The following is a 23,941-nucleotide window of genomic DNA, read 5'->3' on the forward strand; positions in this document are numbered from 1 at the left end:
CTTCTTTATCCAATTGGCCCTCTTTCAACGCCTCGAGTTGAGCGACTCGAATTAAATCTGAAAGGTTTGACTGAACTATCATCCCCAACGCTCGCACACGTAGTGGCTTGACTCGATCCTTTCTACTCAAGGCATCGGCTACAACGTTAGCCTTGCCGGGGTGATATCGTATGTCACAGTCATAGTCACTCAGCAACTCGACCCATCTTCGTTGCCTCATATTCAGTTCTTTCTGATCGAATATGTGTTGCAAACTTTTATGATCAGTGAATATGGTGCACTTTGTACCGTAGAGATAGTGTCTCCAGATTTTAAGTGCAAAGATGACTGCTCCCAGTTCCAAGTCATGGGTAGTGTAGTTTTTCTCATGAACTTTTAACTGTCGAGACGCATAGGCTATGACCTTTTTATTTTGCATTAACACGCATCCTAACCCTCTACGGGATGCGTCACAATATACAACAAATCCATCGTCTCCGTCGGGGAGACTTAAGATTGGCGCTTGGCACAATCTTTGCTTTAGCGTTTGAAACGCCGCTTCCTGCTCTTCACCCCAATCATACCTTCGATCCTTTTGGGTCAGCAGGGTTAAAGGTTGGGCAATGCTGGAAAAATTCTCAATAAATCGACGATAGTATCCGGCTAAGCCTAAGAATTGGCGGATTTCTTTCGGAGATTTAGGCGCTTGCCAATTCTTAATAGCTTCAACCTTACTCGGATCAACGTGTATTCTTTGGTGGTTTATAACATGACCGAGGAATTGCACCTCTTGTAACCAGAAGTTACACTTGGAGAATTTTGCATATAACTTCTCCTGATCCAGGAGCTCTAAAACTAACTTTAAGTGTTGCTCGTGCTCCTCTTTACTCTTCGAGTATATCAAAATATCGTCAATAAATACAATGACGAACTTGTCAAGATAGGGTTTACAGACTCGGTTCATGAGATCCATGAACACCGCCGGCGCATTTGTTAGCCCAAAAGGCATAACTAAAAATTCGTAGTGGCCGTAGCGAGTCCGAAACGCGGTTTTTGGGATATCCTCCTCTTGAATTCTAACTTGGTGGTATCCCGATCTAAGATCAATTTTTGAGAAATAGCTCGCACCTTGTAGTTGGTCGAACAAATCATCGATTCGGGGAAGAGGATATCTATTTTTGATGGTTAATTTGTTCAATTCCCTGTAGTCAATGCACATTCGAAGGCTTCCGTCCTTCTTTTTCACAAATAGTACAGGTGCACCCCACGGGGAATAACTGGGACGTATAAACCCCTTATCCAACAATTCCTGCAACTGGTTGGATAGTTCTTGCATCTCGGACGGTGCAAGTCTGTAAGGGGCCTTAGCAACAGGGCCGGCTTGAGGTAATAAGTCGATTCTGAATTCGACTTGCCGGGTTGGCGGTAATCCAGGAAGTTCCTCTGGAAAAACTTGTGGAAATTCGCGTACCACGGGAATATCGTCCACCCGTTTTTCCTCAGAATCAGCGGCCGTCAGGCTCGCTAGATACGCCACACATCCCTGACGTATATATTTCAACACCTTGAGGTGGGATATAAATGGTATCATGGTGCCGGATTTTTCTCCCTGCACTAATACCTCCTCGTCATCCGACACCCGGATCTTGACTGTTTTCTTTTCACAGTTTATTTCTACCCTATTACGAGCCAACCAATCCATTCCCACTATCACGTCAAAACTACCCAATTCTACCGGTAACAAGTCAATCAGGAAGGATTGTTCGCTTAGAATAAAAGGGCAATTCCGAACAATCCGATTAACTATCATGGTTTTACCGTTAGCAACCTCTACGGTGTAGGGTTCTATGGTTTCACCAATAGGAAGGTTTGCTATCGAAAGGAATCTAACGGAGACAAAACTTCTATCGGCGCCTGTATCAAATAATACAGAAGCGTAATGATCAGAGACGAGGAAGGTACCTGTCACTACGCTGGGGTCCTGGCGCGCCTCGTTCGCTCCCATCACAAATGCCCGGCCTCGCGCCGGATTGGACGCCGATGGCTGACCCGCGAGTTGTCTCCCGTTTCCTTCCTGATTCAGTTTCGGGCAGTTCCTTTTGAAGTGATCCGTGCTGCCGCATTCGTAGCAAGCACGGCTAGTGGTCACCATCTGGTTTCCTTGCGGGTTCTGCTGTCGGGCTGGTTGAGTTCTAAATGGTTGCGCCCGAATAGGTTGTGGTTGACGGTTCAGGTTGTTCAGATTTGTCTTACAATTTGGTGCGTAGTGTCCAACCCTGCCACACCGGTGGCACACCACCTCCTTGCACACGCCACTATGGTGGTAACCACATTTCCCGCATTTAGGAAACGTTCCCCTCTGCGGTTCTTGCCTTCCGCCCGAACTAGTCATGGCATAGCTCTGGGCAGCGGGCCTAGCTCGTTTGTTTTGCTGCTTCTCTCGGATCCTATTGTCATACGTACCTCGCTTTCCCCCAGCCGACTCTCCCGTCGCCTTTATCGATCCGCTCCTCAAGAAATCATACGTGACAATACCAGCCTGTGTCACTGCACCCTCATACGTCTGGTGCCCTCCCGCGTTAACTATACTCCTCACTACTGGAGTAAGTCCCCAAATATAACGTTCCACCCTCTTTGACTCTGGGGTGACCAACCACGGCACTAATCGTGACAGTTCATTAAACCGGTTGGTATATCCCAAGTGGTCCGCCCCATGCATCTCTAGGTTCCACAACTCATGTTCCAGTTTCTGCAATTCATTCTTTGGGCAGAAATGTTTCAAAACAAGATCCTTAAGCTCTGCCCAGGTCATGCGGTTTGTCGCCGCCTGACCTCGAGTCTGTACTATGGTGTTCCACCATGTCAAGGCATGGTCTGTGAACGTACAGGTGGCGTACTTAACGACACAATCCTCGGGACAGTTGCTGATATTTACCACTGATTCTATTTTCTCTAACCATTTCACTAACCCATTCGGTCCTTCCGACCCGTTAAATTCTAAAGGCTTGCATAACATAAAGTCCTTGATTGAACAACCCCTGGATGGTCCAGTGCGGTTGGTCTCTACAGTAGGGATTGGGCCATTACTGTCGGTAGCGACCACCGTAGGCGGTGCGTCAGTACTCGGCATAGTGTTGTCATTCCTTGGAGGATTAGCGTTTTGTTCCCCATCATTATTTATGGGCGTTTGATTGCTCGGAGGGGTTGGATTGGTCGAGTTATTAATACTGGCGGCGATGCGCGATACTATATCCGGTATCGCCGCCTCCAACTGTTGAGCAATCAAACGGCTCACATCTACTTCCGATACTTTCGTTGATCGTTTCGGTGCCATTCTACACAATCATAAAAGAAATATATATAATCAATACCATCTCAAAATATAAAACACAATACATACTTCATTCATTAATAAACATTGATTCATATTACACAAACATCAATTTACATACTTTCAGTCAACATTACACAACTAAGATTTAATACAAAGGGCCTATGTTGGTATCATCCTCGACATAACCCGCAATGGGTCAGTGCTTGGATGATACCCAAAAGTATCGATAATGATATGCCCTACAAGAGACCCCCTATGGGCCAGTGGTTGTACTATAACTAAACAAGATTCACTCCGTGTTAGTATCACCACTAACTACTTACACGGAGTATCAAAAAGCGGTTCAAAATTCTACCATCCAACACGTCTACACATGGTGGTAAACCAACCCCACCAACACCGCCACCAGCACCACCAGCACCGCCATCATAACCCGCAATCGGGTTTCCATCTGCTCGATCAACCAGTGGGAGTATGAGCACTCCCTTTTTAACTGGTTAATAGCATACTGGTGGTCCAGTATGCTGTCCCCGAGGTACGCCCGCCTCTGTACCCCCACGACCAGGGCGGCAGAGTGCTCGTTCACCTGCTCGGTGAGAACACGTAGCCAAGCCGCCAAGTCCCGCTCCTGCCTTGGCAGACCCCACACAGGTAGGGTTGCAGGCTCGGGTTGGGGGCGGGAAGACTCGCCCTGGTGGTATGTGGATCTGGGTGGGGTAGCAGTGGGCGGAACATACGGGGCACTGATCCGCGCCGTGAGGCGAGGACCGCGCCTGAGGGGAATCGGGGTGGTCTGTGGTGCGGGCGGGGTAGGAGACCTGGTAACCCTAGCAGGGGAGGGTACACTAGCACTCCTAGCTGGGGTGGTCTGTCTAGAAGTACTATGACTAGCCTCCGAAGGCTCGGAGCTGGGTGCTACACTTGGGCTTCCAGAGGCCCCGGAACTAGCCTCTTCCGGGTCCTCTTCCGTCGACACACTAGGTGTTCTTGCCATTATACCTGCACACAAGTTAACAAACATATAGTCCTTTTCGTAGTGTAATTCATAATTAAATTAACACATACTTATTTATACAACTTTACCACATAATAATATTATCATATATTTACACATATGTTGCCAATTTTACCTATTTAAGTCCCCCGTGACTTCCCCTGAATTTCCTCGTGCAGACAAGTCTGTTATTATGTTCCGGACCATAATAACCCACTTGTCCATCCAAGTTCATCCCGATCTCGTCACAATATATTATTAGTTGATATTCAGATCCTATAATACTTGAGCTACTGGTTATATTTTAGGTATCTTTTTCAGACATCCTAATTCTTTATAACCAATGGCTCTGATACCAAGTTCTGTAACACCCCGTAACCGCAGCGGAAACGTACACGGGATGCAACAGACACATCTGATATCAACAGCATTGCTTATAAAGAAAATACCACTACATTAATTTATAACATATTACATCGTTGCGAGTTTCATTACTGTCTAGGTGTTACACACATATTTTACCGATAAGACATTAATAAATTCATTACAAAACAAAGAGCAGCAAGCTTCCAACAGGTAGCACAGATAGTTAAGCAAACATCAATCAATCCAACTTGGGCATACCTAGAAAACATGTAAAGAAAACGGGTCAACTACGAATAGTTGGTGAGTTTCACTAATTTAAATAAACACTGACAAATCATTTTAATAATCATTTATTAACAATATAATCATGCTGGGAACTTTGTTACCCCAGAACATTTCCCATATCTTTCTGGGAACTATGTTACCCCAGAACAATAAATACCCCTGGGAACTATGTTACCCCAGAACAATAACAACCCCTGGGAACTATGTTACCCCAGAACAACAATAACCCCTGGGAACTATGTTACCCCAGAATAATAATAACCCCTGGGAACTATGTTACCCCAGAATAATAATAACCCCTGGGAACTATGTTACCCCAGAACAATAATAACCCCTGGGAACTATGTTACCCCAGAATAATAATAACCCCTGGGAACTATGTTACCCCAGAACAATAATAACCCCTGGGAACTATGTTACCCCAGAACAATAATAACCCCTGGGAACTATGTTACCCCAGAACAACAATAACCCCTGGGAACTATGTTACCCCAGAACAATAATACATTATAAACATTTTATATATTCTATGCATCAGCCCATATATATATAAATGTACAAGTATTTCCATACGATCGGTATGTACTTAAATACTTTAAATAAGACATGTTTTCCGCCCCGGGAAAATATAATTAAGACAATTCATTAAAAGGGGCTCGTGAAAACTCACCTTGTTGTGAGTTGGTGAGTAATTTAAGGAACAGCTACGTGCCTGGATCTGTAATATAATATCTAGCCGTTACTATACAATTCCCATAACTTAAATATGTATAAATCGGTACATCTGGGAACACTGTTAACCCAGTACTGTACTCGATTCGGGGACAATGTTAACCCCGTGACACTTCTAAGGACTCAGATTGTGACATTGCTTAGAGTTTGACAGTCAATTTAGTTAAAGTGATGAAATTATAGCTCGGTTTGACACCCCGTTTGGCCGCGGGGCCCGTTTCCGGTATTTCGGTGTCGGAAACGGTAACATCGGGTACAATTACCCAAATCATCCGAATTATTTTCGGATGATTTATTTTTACTTAATTTACTTAGATTTATGAAAATGGTCTATTTTAAAGTTTTTCGTGTACCAGTCAGCTCGCTTATGCGAACTTTGCCGGTTTACACGTTTTAAGCTTTAACTAATTGTTTTTATGTTCATTTTAGCACAAATAATTACCCGTTTAGTCTCGGGTCTTGAAATTTTGCTCAAAACTTATTTTGACAGAAAGAACATTTTATAAAATTTTCCAGATTTATTTTCCTATATTTGCATTTATTTACCTATTTTTAAATCTCATTAAAATACTAAATATGTCAAAAATACCAAAACACTTTAGAAAAATACCAAATTTTTCTGGGATGATCCTTGTCATCCTCATAACTTTCTGGAATTTTTCCAGATTTATTTTCGTAAATTTACATATATTTATCTATTTTCAAATCTTATTAAAATACTAAATATGTCAAAAATACCAAAACACTTTAGAAAAATACCAAATTTTTCTGGGATGATCCTTGTCATCCTCATAACTTTCTGGAATTTTTCCAGATTTATTTTCGTAAACTTACATATATTTATCTATTTTCAAATCTTATTAAAATACTAAATATGTCAAAAATACCAAAACACTTTAGAAAAATACCAAATTTTTCTGGGATGATCCTTGTCATCCTCATAACTTTCTGGAATTTTTTCCAGATTTTAAAACTCATTTTTCAAGCCCTTTTCACCCAAAACCGAGCTAGAAAGCCCTAGAACTCGTTTCACCGAAAAGCCTACTTAGACTTTTCCAACTGAGCTCAAATTTTGTGGGTGACTTTTATATGTGATAAAAAGCTTATCTTAAATTTTCCAGAATTTTTCATCATGTTTTGCTATTTTTCACTATTTTTGGCCAAAACCGAGCATTAAATTCACCAAATATTCATATTTTATCCAAAAATTACCAAAAATTCACAGATCTCATATTTTCATGTGTAGATCATCTCTGTGAAATTTCGTGACCCGACTCTAAGCACACGAAAATCTGTCCAAATTTCTCATACACACGAAAACCGAACTCTTTTGTGTTTTCTAGCTTTTGATCGCAAGGATCTCGGTTTCTAGCCTTTGCTAGCCGCTAGATACAACACTTACAAGCACAATAACACAATACCAAGCAAACTATACCAACAATCAAACCATTTCTTTCATAGTGTCGGTTTTTATGTAAAAACAAAGATTCTAACCGTAAAAATCTATTCTAAACACTTTTAACTAATTACTTGGATCAAGATCCTTTGTATAACTTGTATACATCCTTTGATCACACAAGAACCGGTTCCATCTCGGGTTTTCACCCATATGTCACTTGGAACCCTTTTGTTCTTGCAAAAATAACTCAAACTAAGTAAATAACATCAAAGATTATGCAATATAACATGCTTATACCTTCAAAATCTTGGTTTGGATCAAGGGTTTTGAATGAATGTTGAAAGGATTTGAGAGATTTGAGAGTGTTTATTGTTGAAATGTGTTAAAAAAAAAAGAAATGAATGATAATAATAATAATAAGGGCCGATCGGTCCCAAGGGTGGATGGGGGTGGGCCCCACACATCAATTCTAAGCCACATATTCGGATTACGCAATCCGGATAATGTTGTGGATAATCTGGCTCAGTTCGTTTCTCGTTTAAACTCGTATTTCGGCTTGAAACGAAATTAAAATGGTCGTTTTTCGGGTCAAAATAAAAATTTACATAAAACCGACTTAAAAACTTTAAAAACTTAAACCATGACATTAAAACATCATATTATTAATAATTACGCATCTTTTTCGGCTTGATTGATCGTCTCTTGCTTGGTTTGGTGTTAAAGGTTTCGTTTAGCGTACCGATATACCATTAAATCGAAATCCTTTTTCTGTGCTATAATTTACTTATCCCGAAGCATTAATACCTCGTAAATATCACTAAACATTATATACTTCGTCTATAATGTAATTCCCGATTCGTTCGGGTTTCAATAACCGATCAATGATTGATTGTAATCCCAATACGATTCACTATATAATTGAGTATGATTCATACTGTGAACCATATATATTCGTGTCAATGTGCTATAACTCATATAATCAATATTAAATAACACGTAAATAGTATATTCCGGCTAGGGTATACCTGGATTTGCCGGAATCGTTACACCGTATCAAGGGTTTAAAGATTTGTGCGACCGAGCGCAGTCTCCGATCGTGGAAGCGGGAGTTCTTCTACATATCCGCCCGCGCCGTCCCCCTTGCCATGAAGTTTAAAAATGGCCAAGCAATTCCGAGCCTTCACGCCCCCAACTACCAGGAGGCGGAATGGTTCTCGAAGATATCCCTGGTCCAATCTCCGGTTTACCGGTTTGCGGAGTCCGGGATGGTGATGCTGGGGATGAGCCGGGTGTGGAAGGAGGCGTCTCAGGTTCCCATCCTTCCCGAATACGGTTTGAACTCTACTCCTTATGGTATGTCTTGTCTTTCTTGCTGATATGAGTTTGTCTTCTAACTGTTTCTTTTCTTTCAGAGGGGAACAATTTGGAGTCGCTCCTGTACCCGCGGGAAGCTGACGATCCTGTGCGGATGGGTACTCGTGCTCTTGATGAGAACGAGTTGCCCATCCTGGAGCAAACAGCGGATCGGTTTGTGGAGGTTTATCCGCTGGGCCACGAGATCCTGAGCCACCGGCGGCCAGGTAAGGCGTTATTCTCTCCTCCACCCCTCAGTGCTGTACCCGCTGCTGGAATTCCTTACACCCTGTCTTCTTCTGAGGAATCCGCAGATGGTCCTTCGTTAGTGCGGAAGAAGCGGGCTGCCGGCGGGAAAGGGAAGGAGAAGGCGGCCTCCACAGCCGATCCAGTGCTCCTATCTGACACTGAGTCAGATAGTGAAGAGGCGGGGGGGAAGCCCGGTGGTGAGAAGACCACTGTTCCGGAGGCTACGACTGTTACCTCTGGAGAACCAATGACGACGACGGTGACCGGCATCAAGAGACCGGCTCCATCGGGTTCTTCCCCGCCCGTCCGTACGTTCAAGCTGAAGAAACCCTGTAAGTACAACTCTCTTAGCTTTTATCTTCGTAGTTTAATCTTCAAGTCTTTTTAACACTTTTCTTCTTTACGCAGGTGTGGATGTTGGCGCATTCCAGGGTGAGGGGCCGAGTACAACCTCTCCGCCAATGACGGTAGGCTTGGTCAGCCTACTTGAGGCGTCGACCCAGGCGCCAGCGCCTGCTTCCGCTGGTTCAGTTGCTCATTCTGAGCCGACTGTTCCAGCCGAGATGACGTCACCGCCGGCTGTGAGTGCAATTTTTACAGCATCCTTCACAGAGCCGGCGGTTACTTTTGCCGCGGATTCTGCGGCAGCGACCGCGGCGGCGACTACGGCGGCTGTTACCATGCCCCCGTCATCGGCAACGACGGCCGGTCCTTCAGGTACGCGTGGGGCTTCTCGCATCTTTCCGCCACCTTCCCATCTGCCTGACCTCTTGGATGGATTTCCATTGGGTTCAGGTGATGGGTTCGGCGGCTATCGGCCTGTAATTGACCCTACAGGTGCATAGGGTTCCTTTGGCCCTTTTTTACTTATATATTTTATCATCTTTTCCTAACTGCTTTTTGTTTTCTGCAGTTTCGGATTCCAATGAAGTGTATGTTCCTCGATGGAACATACGCCGAGGAACAACCCTTCGCACCCCTGTGGAGTGCGTGGAATGGGCTCGCCACGCTGCTCCCCATGGTGCGTTGGGGGAAGCCATGGCTAGCTACCAGGAGGGTAGGCTAACCAACGAGCTTCGAGTTCTCCAAGCCCGGATGCAGCCGCGCGTCGAGCTGCTTTGTCGTGAAAATGACAAGTTGAAAGCAGCTCATGCCAAGGAAGTATCCCAAGCGCGGGCTCTTCGGGAGGAGAACCAAAAGCTGTCCGCAGCTGCTACGGAGAAGGAGAAGGCCTTCAAGGCCCTCGAGGTTGAGGTTCAAGCGCGACTCGAGGCCCGCTCCAAGGCTGCCCAAGCTGTTAACGAACAGCTTCGGCTAGCTAAGGAGACTGCGAGGAACGCGACCGAGAGGGCCACCAAGGCTGAAGCCGTTGCTGAGCCTTTACGCGTGGAGAACGAGGAGCTCAAGGCCAAATTAGAGGCTCTCCAACGCGCTCATGATGCCTTGGCGATGGAAGATGCCAAAAAGCTCCAGGAGATCTTGGACCAGAGGGGCGTGCTTGACCATACAGAGCGGAAGCTTAAGGGCGTCGAAGAGGCTGCCGCAAAGGAAGTGCTACTTGCCAACCTTAACAAAAGCGAAGCCGAACGCGCCTGCACCCAAGCTCAAGCCGCCCTTAAAGAAGCTCTGGTTGCCAAGGAATGGCTTCTTCGAGAAGCGTTGTCTCAGGTAAGTCTTTCATGTCTTCACGCTTTTCTTTGTAGATAGGGTGTTGACACTTGTATATTTTCTTATGCAGGTTGTGCATCGGGTCTTTTCAGAGACGTCTTACGACGATGCAATGAGCGCAGCCCTCAACGCTTCTCACGAGGATGGGGAACGGGTCGGCTTCCTGCTTGGTCTAAGGTTTGTTGAGAAAGGCGTCCCGCCATCCAACTTCCCTTTGTACAATGTAGATACTGAATCCATATATGACCAAGCAGTAAATCAATACGCCGCCTTCCCGCATCCGGTGGTGGAGAAGGTGAATGAAATTGCTGCTGCTGATGACGGGCTACCTATCCTTAAGGCTTATCTTGAACAGCCACGCTCTACTGACGGCGCTGGTCCAAGTGGAAGTGGCCCTGAAGCCTGATCCTGAAGATCCCTTACCGCTACTAGGATAGATTTAGTTTGTATAGATTTACTTTCTTGTAGGCAGGTAGTTACCCGGCCATTCTTGTAACGAATATTTATGAAATGTAAATCTTTGCGCGGCTAAGACCGCTTGATTCATTGGATTCCTTGCTTTATAAACGTTATATGACTTACATACTTAAGTTTAAATTAGCAATTTTCCAAGTGTTTAGAATAAGTTAACCTTTGAACGTGGTAGATAGGTGTGAAGTTTTGCTTCCTCTTCCGTGATTGTGCGGGTAGGACCGTCACTTGCACGTAGTAGGATGGCTAAACTTTACCATCTGACCTGCGTGTAGGTTTACCTTATTTGAGGATAAGTTAACCTTTGAACGTGGTAGATAATAGGTGTGAAGTTTTGCTTCCTCTTTCGTGATTGTGCGGGTATGACCGTCACTTGCACTTAGTAGGATGGCTAAACTTTACCCATATCTGACCTGCGTGTAGGTTTTCCTCATTTTTTTTTTTTTTTTTTTTTTTTTTTTTTTAGGATAACCTTTGAACGTGGTAGATGATAGGTTGAAGTTTTGCTTCTTTGTTCGTGATTGTGCGGGTAGGACCGTCACTTGCACTTACAAGGATGGCTAAACTTTACTTACATCATACCTGCGTGTAGGTTTCCCTTAACGTTGTGTTTATGCGGGTTTTGCCGCCTTACACACGTAACGACTTACTTCTCCCCGTTTATGCGGTAAATACCGGCACTAGCGGGAAGTTCATAAGGATAAAGGTAAACACATTATGAAAGGAGAATCATTTCCATTAGAAGTGGCTCTAGGCCTTTTCTTTACAAGTTTTGGAATTGATCTACATATAACATTTGCGTAATTGAGCTCCATTCCATGTTCTTGGGATGGGAGTGCCATCGAGCCTTTCGAGCCGGTATGCGCCCTTTCCCAGGACTTCTTTGATAATGTATGGCCCTTCCCAAACCGGGGCAAGCTTTCCCGGGCGCTCTTGGTTTGAAGCCTCGTTGTTACGCAGTATGTAGTCTCCTATCTTGAAGTTGCAGAGTTTTACCCGCGTGTTGTAGTACTTTTGCATTTGTCGTTTGTAGTTCTCTTCACGCACTGCGGCTAAGTCTCTGCGTTCCTCGGCTAGCATAAGTTCTAACCGTCTTTCCGCATCATTGTCTTCTGGCTGGATCAAGACCCTTGGTGAGGGTAAACCAATTTCGACTGGGACCATGGCTTCAGTGCCATAAGTGAGACTGAACGGGGTTTCTCCCGTACTGGCCTTCTTCAGCGTTCTGTTTGCCCAAAGGACGTGCGGAAGCTCGTCCACCCAGCCGGATCTGTGTTTCAAGAGTCTCTTCTTTATGCCATCGACGATGCTCTTGTTTGCTCTTTCCACCTCACCATTACCTTGCGGGTGTGCCACTGAGGTAAAGGTGTGGGTGATTTGAAGTTCTTTTAGCCACTGTTGTAGCTTCTTGTCAGCAAAGTTGGTGCCGTTATCGCTCACCAAATTCTGTGGAAGTCCAAAACGACAAATAATAAATTCCCAAATAAATTTTTTGATATGTTTTGCGGTTGTTTGGGCTAAAGGTTTTGCTTCTATCCACTTGGTGAAGTAGTCGATGGCTACCACTAGGAACTGAACATTTCCTGCTGCCGTGGGAAATGGGCCTGTCACATCGATGGCCCATTTCTGAAATGGCCATGAAGAAGTGACTGGAACAAGTTCATTCTTCGGGCGGTGCGTGTTGGGTGCGTAAAGCTGGCAAGACCTGCATTTTCTGATGTATGCCAGTGCATCCGTATGCATCCCCGGCCAAAAGTATCCCGCGTTGTTTAGCTTGGCTACAACAGCGCGGGGACCTGCGTGTACCCCACAGATGCCTTTGTGTACTTCCCTTAGGAGGTAATCAGCATCTTGGTTGTCCACGCATCTTAAGAGTGGGCCAAGAAAGTTACGTCTGTAAAGGATGTCATTGATAAGTTGATAATTTAGTGCTTTACAGCGTAGTTTTCTTGCCTGTGTTTTTTACTCCGGTAGTGTTCCTGCTGCAAGGTAATTTATTATCGGTGTCATCCACGTTTCTGTACCGGTTTGGATGACACAAATTTCCTTGTGCGGGACTGATGGTGCTTCGAGGAGTTCAATGCGGATGTCCTTTCCCAAATGGGTGAAGGCTAGTGACGCAAGCTTGCTTAACGCATCCGCAGATTTGTTTTCGCTGCGCTTGACGTGTATGACTTTACAATCATTAAAATCACGCATGAGGGTTTTTGCCTGGGCGAGGTACAGGGCCATTGTGTCGTTCACAGCCGTGTACGTCCCATTTATTTGGTTGGCCACCAGCATGGAATCCACGTGGGCTTCCAAGTTTTTCACTCCCATCTTACGCGCAATTCTCAAACCGGCCAAGAATGCTTCATATTCGGCTTCGTTATTCGTACTTGGAAAATCCAACCGAATAGCGTAAGTATATTCTTGGCCTGCTGGGTTGGTTAATTTTAACCCTGCGCCTGAACCCTCGTTACTGGCGGCTCCATCAGTGTAGAGTCGCCAGACATCATTGATGTCCTGTGCTGGGGAGGGTTGAGCCTCCTCCTGGCACTCTTTCTCCCGCGAAGTGGGGACTTCTGCAATAAAATCGGCCAGGACCTGGCCTTTTATGGCTGGTCTTGGCTTGTACTTAATTGCATATTCTCCCAATTCAATTGCCCATTTGGCTAGACGTCCCGATAATTCGGGTTTGCCTAGAACGTTTGAGAGTTTGAAGTTGGTGAGAATGGTAATTGGGTGACCCTGGAAATATCGTCTTAACCTGCGTGAAGCGTGTATAAGTGCTAAGACTAATTTTTCGAGGGTAGAGTACCGGGTTTCTACGTCTGTTAGTACACGGCTAACATAATAGATTGGCATCTGGATGCCCTTTCGTTCTACTAGCAGGACTGCCCCGGTTGCTCTATCTGTTGCGGAAAGGTATAGGATTAACTCCTCTCCTGCTTGTGGTGCTGTAAGTGTTGGAAGTTCGATCAAGCGTGACCGAATCTCCTGAAAAGCTGCTTCCGCTTCTGGTGTCCAGCGGAAGTGCGTTTTCTTCAAGCAGTTTCTCAATGTTGACACGAAAGGAAACGACTTATCCGCATGGTTTGCCAAGAAGCGATTAAGTGCGACTAGTCGTCCATTCAGTGTCTGAGCCTGTTTGATGGTGGTAGGTGATTCCATTTTAACAATGGCTTCGACCTTTTCAGGGTTCGCTCTGAAGCCATCTTTAGTAACAATGACTCCCAAGAACTTCCCTTCTTCCATCCCAAATGAACACTTGCTCGGGTTGAGCTTCATGTTTATTTTTCGGAGCGTGTTGAAAGTTTCTTCAATGTCTTTCAACATCGCTTCTGGCTCGAGGCTTTTGATGACCAAATCATCCATATAGACTTCCAAGTTTCTCCCAATTTGGGCATGAAACTCTTTGTCCATTAGTCGTTGGTACGTGGACCCTGCATTCTTAAGTCCGAATGGCATCATTTTATAACAAAATGTACCATCGGGCGTCCGAAATGCGGTTTTGTCCTGGTCATCTATGGCCATGTGGATTTGGTGGTACCCCTTATACGCATCCAAGAAGCATTTAAGGCGAAATGGTGCCAACGAATCCACCTTGAGATCAATTTCTGGTAACGGATAACAATCTTTGGGGCATGCTTTGTTCAAATCTTTGAAATCTATGCACATGCGCCATTGTTTGTCATTCTTCGGTACCATTACGGGATTTGTAACCCATGTTTGATATCTACTAACGCGTACGATGCCTGCGTCAAGGAGTTCCTTGACTTGGGTTCTACACGCGTTAGTTTGTTCAGGCCCCATTACTCTGCGCTTTTGTACGACTTGCGTAACAGCCGGATCGCACTTGAGCTTATGCTCCGCCTTACTTCGGGGTACACCAGTCATGTCAGCTGGTGCCCACGCAAAGATGTCAGCGTTTTTCTGCAGTAAGCGTTTGAGTAATGTGCGGGTGGGATCAACGATTGTTGGTCCAATGGTAACGGCCTGGTCGGGGTATTTGCCATTGAAGGCCCATTTTTCCGGTTCAGTGATGGTTGGTTTAGCCTTTTTCGGTTTGGGTTTAGATGAGACAGATGCAATGCATACCTGGGGAATGCCAGAGATCATCGCTACACCCTCAGCTGTTGGCCATCCCATCATGCCGTGGACTGAAGATACCACGGCATTGAATCTTGCCATCCCGTCTCTTCCGAATAGGATGTCGTACGTGTGGTGTGGCTTTTTCATCACGACAAAATCCACGTCTTCTGTGCGTGAATGATTCCCATCAGTAAGAGTAACGGGGAAAGATAGGATACCCAGGGGTTTCTGTACTGCCGTCAAACCCTTCCATTGAAGCGTAGACCGTTTCCAAGCGTTCTTTATCTTCATCATCCAGCTTATCAAAGAACTGCCTGTACATCACTGTCGACGAAGCGCCGTTGTCAGCAAGAGTGCGGGAAGTGATGTAATGCCCCAGCTGGCTTCTGATGACGACGGGGCCTTCTTTGCTGGGGCCTCCTGGCACTCGCGGGAAGCGCACCTCAGCTTCCTTCCACGCGCATGGTTCTATCACTCGCCTTTTTCTTCCTCTGACCTTAACATGAACCATGTTGATGCTGATGTCGACGGGCTTCCGTCCGTTACCTCTGTACTGGTTGTCATTCCTTCCTCCCTTCCTGATTGATGCCACGAGATGTGCAAGTCTTCCATCCTTGACAAATGTCTCAATAATATCCTTCAAGGATGTGCACTCTTCAGTACCATGACCCTTTGTCCCGTGGAAATCACAGGATTTGCTTTGATCCGCATTAGGTTTCTGCCGGATCAATGGGGCTTTTGGCCATGGCAATTTTTCCGTGGCAAATATCTCCGTGACGCTCTTCGTGAGTGGCGTCCACCGGTGTTTTCGGTTTGAAGGGTGTGTGTTATCCCTTCCGCCAACAAGAGGGCGAGAGCTGGATGAGGTGTCAAAGTTTACCCTTGACTGCCAAATACCTAGCCTCCTCTTTTTGTTCTGCCGGGCGATCCGGACATTGTTCTCTCTTGTCCTCTGCGTGTAGAGGTGTGTACTCTGGGGAAGATCCCTTCCCAGTTGCTTTTCCGTCTCGGCAAAGCGCTTTGCCGCCGTCATGATGGCATCCCAAGTTGATGGCATGCCATCCTTACCCGTCAATGTGCGGATAAGTTCTGGGTATTCGGCGCCTTGGATGAAGGCGGCGCGAACCAGATCCTCACTTATGTTGCCGAGACTAAGCTTTTTGGAGTTGAAGCGAGTGATGAAGTCCAGTAAAGATTCATCCTCCTCTCTCACGCAGTTGAGGATCGTCCACTGCTCTTCAGTGTACTTCCTCTGTTGGCTGAAGTGCTGGCTGAACTTGTTCTGAAAGTCCGCCCAGTCATATATGTGGTGAATCGGTAAACGATCGAACCATGCCCTGGCCGCTCCGACCAGAGTCATTTGGAACATGTAGCACCACGTGGGTTCCGTCCAGTTGCTGACGGTAGCCCCCGCAATGAACCTGTTCAAATGGTCGTCTGGGTCGGATAGACCATCATAAGTGCCAATGTTGGACATTTGTTTGGCACTTCTCGGGGCGATTGCTTCCGCAATGTCCCTTGCGAATTTTGACTTTCCTGCATTTGTAGCAGTTGGTCTAAAGGTTTTGGAGAAGTCACGCGGGTTTCTCTCCGCGATTGGTTTAAAAGCTTCCCCAAAATTCCTTTTTGGTTGGAAGTCCGTTTCCTTACGCTTCCCTTTCGCCTTATGGCGAGGGTTCGCGTCGGTATCGGACTCCAACTCGTCGTCTGAGTACTCGCAGTCACTGCTCATATTGAGGTGTTGGCGAGTACTGCCGAATTCGTCGGCCTGTTGAGCTGAACGCAAGCGTTCATCCAATTCGGCTTGGAATTCTCTTTGCCGTGCTTCGGCCCACGCCTTCACTTGATCTAGTGTTTGGCGAGGGACCCTCGTTCGTTTTTCCAGCTGGGTATCGGTGAACCCCAGTGGAATATTTACTGCACTTGCCCCGGCTTGGGTAGTCGGGGTAGTGTTCGTAAGGATTGTATAACCGCCGGTGTTCCCCCCCGTTGCTGGGGTTGTTATCGGGGTTTCTTGGTCGGTTACAGGCCTTTGGACCGGAGTAACGTTAACCATTTCTTCAGAAATTGTGAAAAAACTAAAATAGTTCTAGCTTTTATGCACGGATGGCGCCAATGAAGAAACACTAAGTGACCCGGTACAGATTATAGATAATCTGGGGGTTAAGTAATGTTTCCCACGGATGAGATCTAGCTGAGAAGGCTGTTCTTCAGGAGACCTGCAAAACAAACACCGTAAGCTCGTCACTGAGAAGGGGGGGGTTCCTCCTTGTGACCACCCTCCGGCGTGAGAATCAGACTAGGTTGCTCTGAATATAAGTGTATATTAAGAGATTGCTAGATAACTGGATAACAGATGATCTTACCATTCCAAGATGTTGGAGTATTTATAGCCGAAGGTAGGTTTCCTAGAAGGTACAGCCGGCTGAATAGTATTCCTGTTCTACCAACAGTGGACTATGCACAGGCCATACTGGTTGGTGGGTAGGTTACGGCCAACAGTAACAAAGTCGGCTGCACTATTCCACCAACTGTAGACTATGCACGTCCCACCTACTGTGGATTGTACGCAGGCCATGCTGGTTGGTGAATAGGTTACGGCCAACAGTAACACTATTCCACCAACTGTAGGCTGCGCATGCCTACAGTAAGGGTTGGTGAGTAGGCAGCGGCTAATAGTGACAAACAGTACTAGAGGGTGCTCCTCCTCGCACTGTTGTCGGTGAGCTGTCACCCTGTGATTGGCTCATGGGCTGTTCTGGTCAGATCGTCTGTCCTATCCATACCTTGGTAGGTATAGTACAAAAGATCTTTCAGAATCATACAGACTGGCTCATTTAGGCGGGATTGTTCCCTCCTTGCTCATTCCTTCATGTGACTACTGAAGTATCTAGTGTCTTGTGCGTGTAGCCCTGCTGTCTGCGGGTAGCCTTCCCTGATGGCTTGTATCCGCAACTGCGGGAACAGGCGGGGTACTTTACCATTGGGAGGCTTTCCCTGCGTGTACAGCTTGCGTACTGCGCGTAAGGTTCTCTGAGCATGGTGGGTCCTGCGGGAGCAGATGGCCTTTGCGCAGACGTCCCTGTTCAAGGTTAGTCTTGCGGGACCAACTGGGCTCTGCTGGGACCTACCTCTTCAGACCTTTATGCATTTAAGGGATTCTTGATTCAATTCTTTCCATGCTTCTTCTATTTGTTGATTAAGTGCATTATAGGCATACTCCTCCTCACTGACACCATGTTGTTTCATGTAGGCTTCAACAATAGATGCAACATGCGCCCTGTTTTGCTCTTCCTACAATTCTTTCTTATTTGTAAAAGTTACAAACAAATCGATACATCATGTTAATCGATCTAGTGAAAAGCACATACGTACCTTGTGACCAACGATATCATCCATAAGCCTACAAATTTTGCTCGAAGCTTTAATAAGTGGAGGATAACCGAGAGCCCACTCGAATGACTCGTCCGTGATGATATCACCCATGCCAACAAAACCTGCAACTGTAAGCATTTTGAAGCCACAAGTCATGAAGGAAACTGATTTATGTTCCTCCAGTGTTGGTATATACCCCTCATTTCTCTATGTAGCCTCTGTCATGTAATGTCTAATCAGCTCTTTCATCTGTATATATGTGGCAAATTAATGTAATATTAGTAACTTTTATTTAAGTCGGTCAGTATGTACTATATATGCTACATGGTCATAATTATTATATATGAAAGTCTAACCGCCTCTTTGGCATAGTTAACATAATGGGCTTTTCCTTCTTTCGCCATGATTTCCTCCATTTCTTCATAAACATCTAAGAGGTTTTTGTATAATAGTTTCATGTAATCTGGAAGACCATCCATGCAAGTAATTGACCATCTGTACGTACAATAAACGTATATATAATTAAGTTCATCTAAAATCTTTTGTGCATGTTTTAATTAATACGTTCATGTATAACCCAAAACGCAACATGATAACAAATAAGTTTTGAGTCTGTTAATGCAACCTGCCTTATCAAATACGTTAATCCAAACACGGCCTGGTTAAACTAGTTTAGTAATGCATCATCTTATTAAACTTTTGATGCATGGTTTATAAAAAAATGTTCGTATTTAGATTTACGTGAGGAAATTTGAAGTTTTAATTGGGTGTATGCTGTAATTTGTCTAGCTTCTTGCTAGTGTTACCCATTTGAAATTGGCCGGAAAAAAAAACTTTGAATCTTTGTCTTCTGTGAATTTAAAGCTTGGCTTAATTAATTAATTAATTAGTTCTAACTATCAATTATCCAATCATTTTCATTTGTTTTCTTTAATTTCGAGCTAAATATTGAAAATCAATTTTGTTAATTGGTAATATATATATAGAGAGAGAGAGAGATTAAAAACAATATATCAAAGGACACCAACTAAAAAAATGTTTCATTTGAGATGAAGTATTTGATTGTTTAAATTATTACCAAGTCAATAAAAGTTAAGTTTCATCACAAGCGAACATTAAATGGGTTCACTCGAAACAACACAATTTCAAGCACGACATGAATATATATATTCAAGTCGCATTTGGGTTGTAACCGCCAACACATGCATATATATATATCATATAGATATGCGTATATCGATATACCTTAGCGCCGCTTCCGTGAATACACGAAGCTCGTCAAAAGCATCATAAGTGTCATCAAGTATTGTTGCCAAAGAAATCACTTTGGTTAAGAAAAGTGTAGCGCGAGAATATTGAGGCTCAAAGTATACACCTAGTATCCAAAAATAGCTTTCAACCAATCGATCTCTCATAAAGTGGAAGTTATTTGGAACATCAAAGCCTTTCCACCACCTACAAGCACAACAGTACAATTGTGTAATTAACTAAAATCAATAAAGATGGAGGCCAGATGTTTTAGCAAAGACTTATTATGAGAAACGTCTTGTTCATAGATAGGTATGTAACTTAATGCGTCTAGTCGTGGCACCCGCTTCCGTATAGGCCTCTCGAGTGCTTCCGTTATTTGTTTCGAAAGAATGGCATCACACTGCGGATGGTTCGCAATGTTACCAAGGCGGGTTTTTGTGAAAGCGAGAGCTTCTTCGAGTACCACTTCACCTGGCACCCTCAAATACGCTGCCTCGTACAACTCAAGTGTGTCTTGCACATCGTCAATTATAGATTCTGCAAACTTTCCATTGATGTCCACCTTATACTTGTTAAAAACATCTGCATTGATTCTCATGTATGTATAATTAGATTAGAGCTGGTGATCAATGCGTACGTGGTACGTGTTTATTGGTTGGTGGGTCAAATGACCCTCAAATTGTGTCAAAGACGTGAACTTTAACTCAGCAGGTGATTGTTTGTCAGTTGACACGAACACGATTGTTAAACCCGTTTTTTTGTTTTATTTTTCTCATTTATTATATAAACTACAAATTTTGAGAAACAGCGTAGATCAAACCCTCCAATTTAAATTAAAAATATGTACGTACGGTGCAAATTTCTTATTAAAGTTTAACAAAATATGCTAGACCTTTTAAAGTTAAGACATCAAAACATATTAAAAATAAATAAATGGGTTAACATGTGAGCCTACTAGATCAACCTTCAGCCAGCCCATTTAGCTAAACTTGTTTACACACACTCGATCAAAAACTAACCGGAACATATTTAAATTAAACCCAACCCCGCAAATATGATGTTAGTTTATTTCATCTTTAATTTATGTGTGATCTTCACAATCATTAATTACTTGGTTATCGGATTTTAATGTTTTACGTTTTTATGCATGCATTAGGGCTAGTAAATGGATTTTAATTGCACAAACCGCAGGAAACATAAAAGCCTTGTTGTCGGAGAATCCGAAACCAAAGAGAAGTGTTATGACCCTTCCAGTCATCACCATAAACATCATAAATATGTTGCAATGCTTGCTCAATGTCCTTTTCAAATAAGTAAGCTATGCCAAGGCGTTGAATCGTATCAATCAGTTTTAGCAATGGTGCATGTTGTGATGGATCGTTCAAAGCTACAAGCACTTCTTTCTTCACTTCATCTTTTAAACCATTGATTGTTTGTTCTAACCCAGCCTGGTCTTCTTGCTACATTAACACATGAATGTATAATCGTTTAGTTTAATTTTGATTATATTAACAAAACTTAATTCGTGACTTGCAAACCCTATCACAGCTTTGGAGAATATTATATTTTCCATGAAAGATGACATTTGAGATGATTACGTAACCTCCAAAATGCATTAAATTTAAGTTCTACTTCGGTTTGGATCTACAATAGCTAGTGCAATTATTGGTTATATCATTTGTATTTTTACTTAGGGGCTGTTTGACAATATTGTGTTGCATCATTAAGAGATTTGGCCAATTAAAAGGTAGCCTCCGAATCATTTAACGTGTTTCTAAAACTTACCCAGTACAAAGTTTCATGAACCATTATGAGATCGATGTCTTTTAATGAACCAAACAACTCTTTATTTTCCGTGACAAAGAAAGCAATGCATGTTTATTCAGTATTAATGCAACATCTGAACACTTATTAATTTATATAACTATAAAAATTGATAGGATAAGTTCTCTTGGTTATTGAATTATATACAAGTGTTTGTTCATACCTCATGATAGATGAGAAACGTATCCCCCCATAGGCCTGGATGAAAATTGGATGTGGGTCGAATAACCTTTTCTTGTGTTGCTGCCATATATATATGCGTTATATATTATATATATCTAGTACGTTGCATACAATGGAAATGTAAATGTAAAGAAGAGTTTAAAGGGGTATATATAGAGGGGATAAGACGTCTAGGTCACTCTTTGTATGCTTGAACAGATGGATTATAAAAATTATATATATAAAAAGATATTACCAATTAATCTAACTAATATATTAAAGCAACACATGTTTCACATGACTTTTAAATATGTCATTCATATAGGATGCCAACTAATCAATTTTCATTTATACATATTTCACCTAATTAATTAATTTTTTAATTACCATTCATTTAATTTAATAATTTTTTATGTTAAATAATATAACAATTAATGCATTTATTACTATTTGATATTTATTAATTACCTCAATTAAACCAATTATTATTTTCTTAAAATTATATTATTAACAATTTCTAATTAACAGCTTGATTAATTGGTTTAATTTTTTTTAACAAATATATTACAGATTTAAGGGTCAAAAGTGTTTGGTACAAGTTGACTACATTTGGGCATAAAAATTGTAGCATAGTTGAAAAGAAGTTATAGCAATTTGATATATTTTAGGTTCAAAGATACGGTTTATTATCAAACAGTTCATAATAATTCACAAATAATTTGCCATTATACTATTTTTATGGTTATCTCAAAGTTTGTTTGTTTTTTTTTTTACAATTGTGATTAACCCATAATGGACAAAACCAATCCGCTCATAGTCGGTAAACGACATAACCAATGGTGTTGTGACTAAGACCGTTTCTCTATATGTGAGTGAGCAATCTTGACTGATTTCAACAAAAAGATGGTCATGGCTATTTTATGTGTGTGTGTAAGATTCAACATCTTGTTTTACATGACTCTTAAAAACAAACGCAAAAGCTACAATGTTACATAAAAACAAACACCTTGGATTTACGTTTGTGACGAGAAGAGTTGTCTTTACGTGAAGTGGGATTGGGCTTAGCATTAGTTGAGGATTTGGCTTGGAGTTTTCAGAGGTAGTGTTAGAGTCCGTGTGAGGTAGAGTTCCATCTTCAACAGGGTCATCGAGACGTGAGGCAGCAAGAGCAATAGCTTCCTTGAATTCCTCCCATGGCATACTCGTAGCAATCCCAAGCATAGCAGCAGCAATCTCCTTAGTGATCCTAGCAGTCAAACGGTGATCACGGGCAGTCGATGGACGACGTTGATTACAACTATGATTTCCTAAGAAAGACATCCTACGAGGACCAAGGATGGGTTCCTAACATATGTCTAGGACAATTTCTAACGACCTATCTTATAACCTTCGGCTCTGATACCAATCTGTCACACCCCAACCTAAGGCGGAAATGTCGGGGCGTGATCCGATTGCTCACAGCTCGAAGATACTATCATATATAAAATGTGACAATAACTAATTAATTATTTAATTCAAATAATACACAGTATTCAAATACAATAATACAATTCAAATAAATAAATACAATCAATTAAATTTAAGTTTGTCTTTAATATAACCCTAAGGTCTTTCTAAGTGTCCATCCTTCAACTCAGGCAACCTGCATATGCGTAGAAAATGGAGTTTTGTCAACAAATATGTTGAGTGAGTTTACCACCAAGTTTTGACACCAAAATAATGTTAATATGATAAATAAGCAAGACGTAATAAATGCGGCAATGAAATCAAACCATAGGCAAGTAAGTTGTCGATTAAACCATTGCCAGCCGGTAAATCAACCATGAGCAAATAAGAATGATAAGACCGTTGCCAAGCGAATCGGGTGGTGGTCAATAGAATGAGAACCCTCTCCAAGGGGGTATGTCAAACAAATGAATACAATAACACATAAGCACATAACAAGTATATTTGATTAATCACACACAATTACACGCTTGCTATTTTTGATATGTATGTATATATAGATATGTATGTATAGTATTATACACGCATATGTCCCCAAAACGTTTATGAAAGTCGAGTAAAATAGGGGAATGATAAAACTCACCTGATCGATTAAGCCAAACGGGAATGTTTACAACAAGAACGATAATTACGCCATTCGAGAATTACCGACAAGGATCCTAATTAAATAATGATATAAGTGAATTATAAATTATATAATACGTATAATGGATTTGGGATTTCGATGTGAGTTGATTTACAATTATGATTTGGTATGTTATGGATTGAACGATTGATCTCTACGGATTATTGGTATCGTTTAATTATAAAAATCATTAACGTATAATCGAACTTACAAATAATTAATTTGAATAAATATAAGTTGAGAGCTATTATAATAATAATCGTTTAAATATATAATTATAATAAAATTTATATC

The 23,941-nt window shown here is 42.8% G+C and overlaps 1 pseudogene; it reads right to left on the reverse strand.

Annotated features, from left to right (window-relative positions):
- The window catches only part of LOC143559618 ((-)-germacrene D synthase-like), a 38,778-nt pseudogene extending 17,174 nt beyond the window's left edge, over nt 1-21,604 (reverse strand).
- Nucleotides 21,605-23,941: the final 2,337 nt, after the last annotated feature.

This window comes from Bidens hawaiensis, unplaced genomic scaffold (genome assembly GCF_021521415.1).
Source record: "Bidens hawaiensis isolate Kalapana, Puna unplaced genomic scaffold, B.hawaiensis_p1.1 tig00019953_1, whole genome shotgun sequence".
Taxonomy (NCBI): Eukaryota; Viridiplantae; Streptophyta; class Magnoliopsida; order Asterales; family Asteraceae; genus Bidens; species Bidens hawaiensis.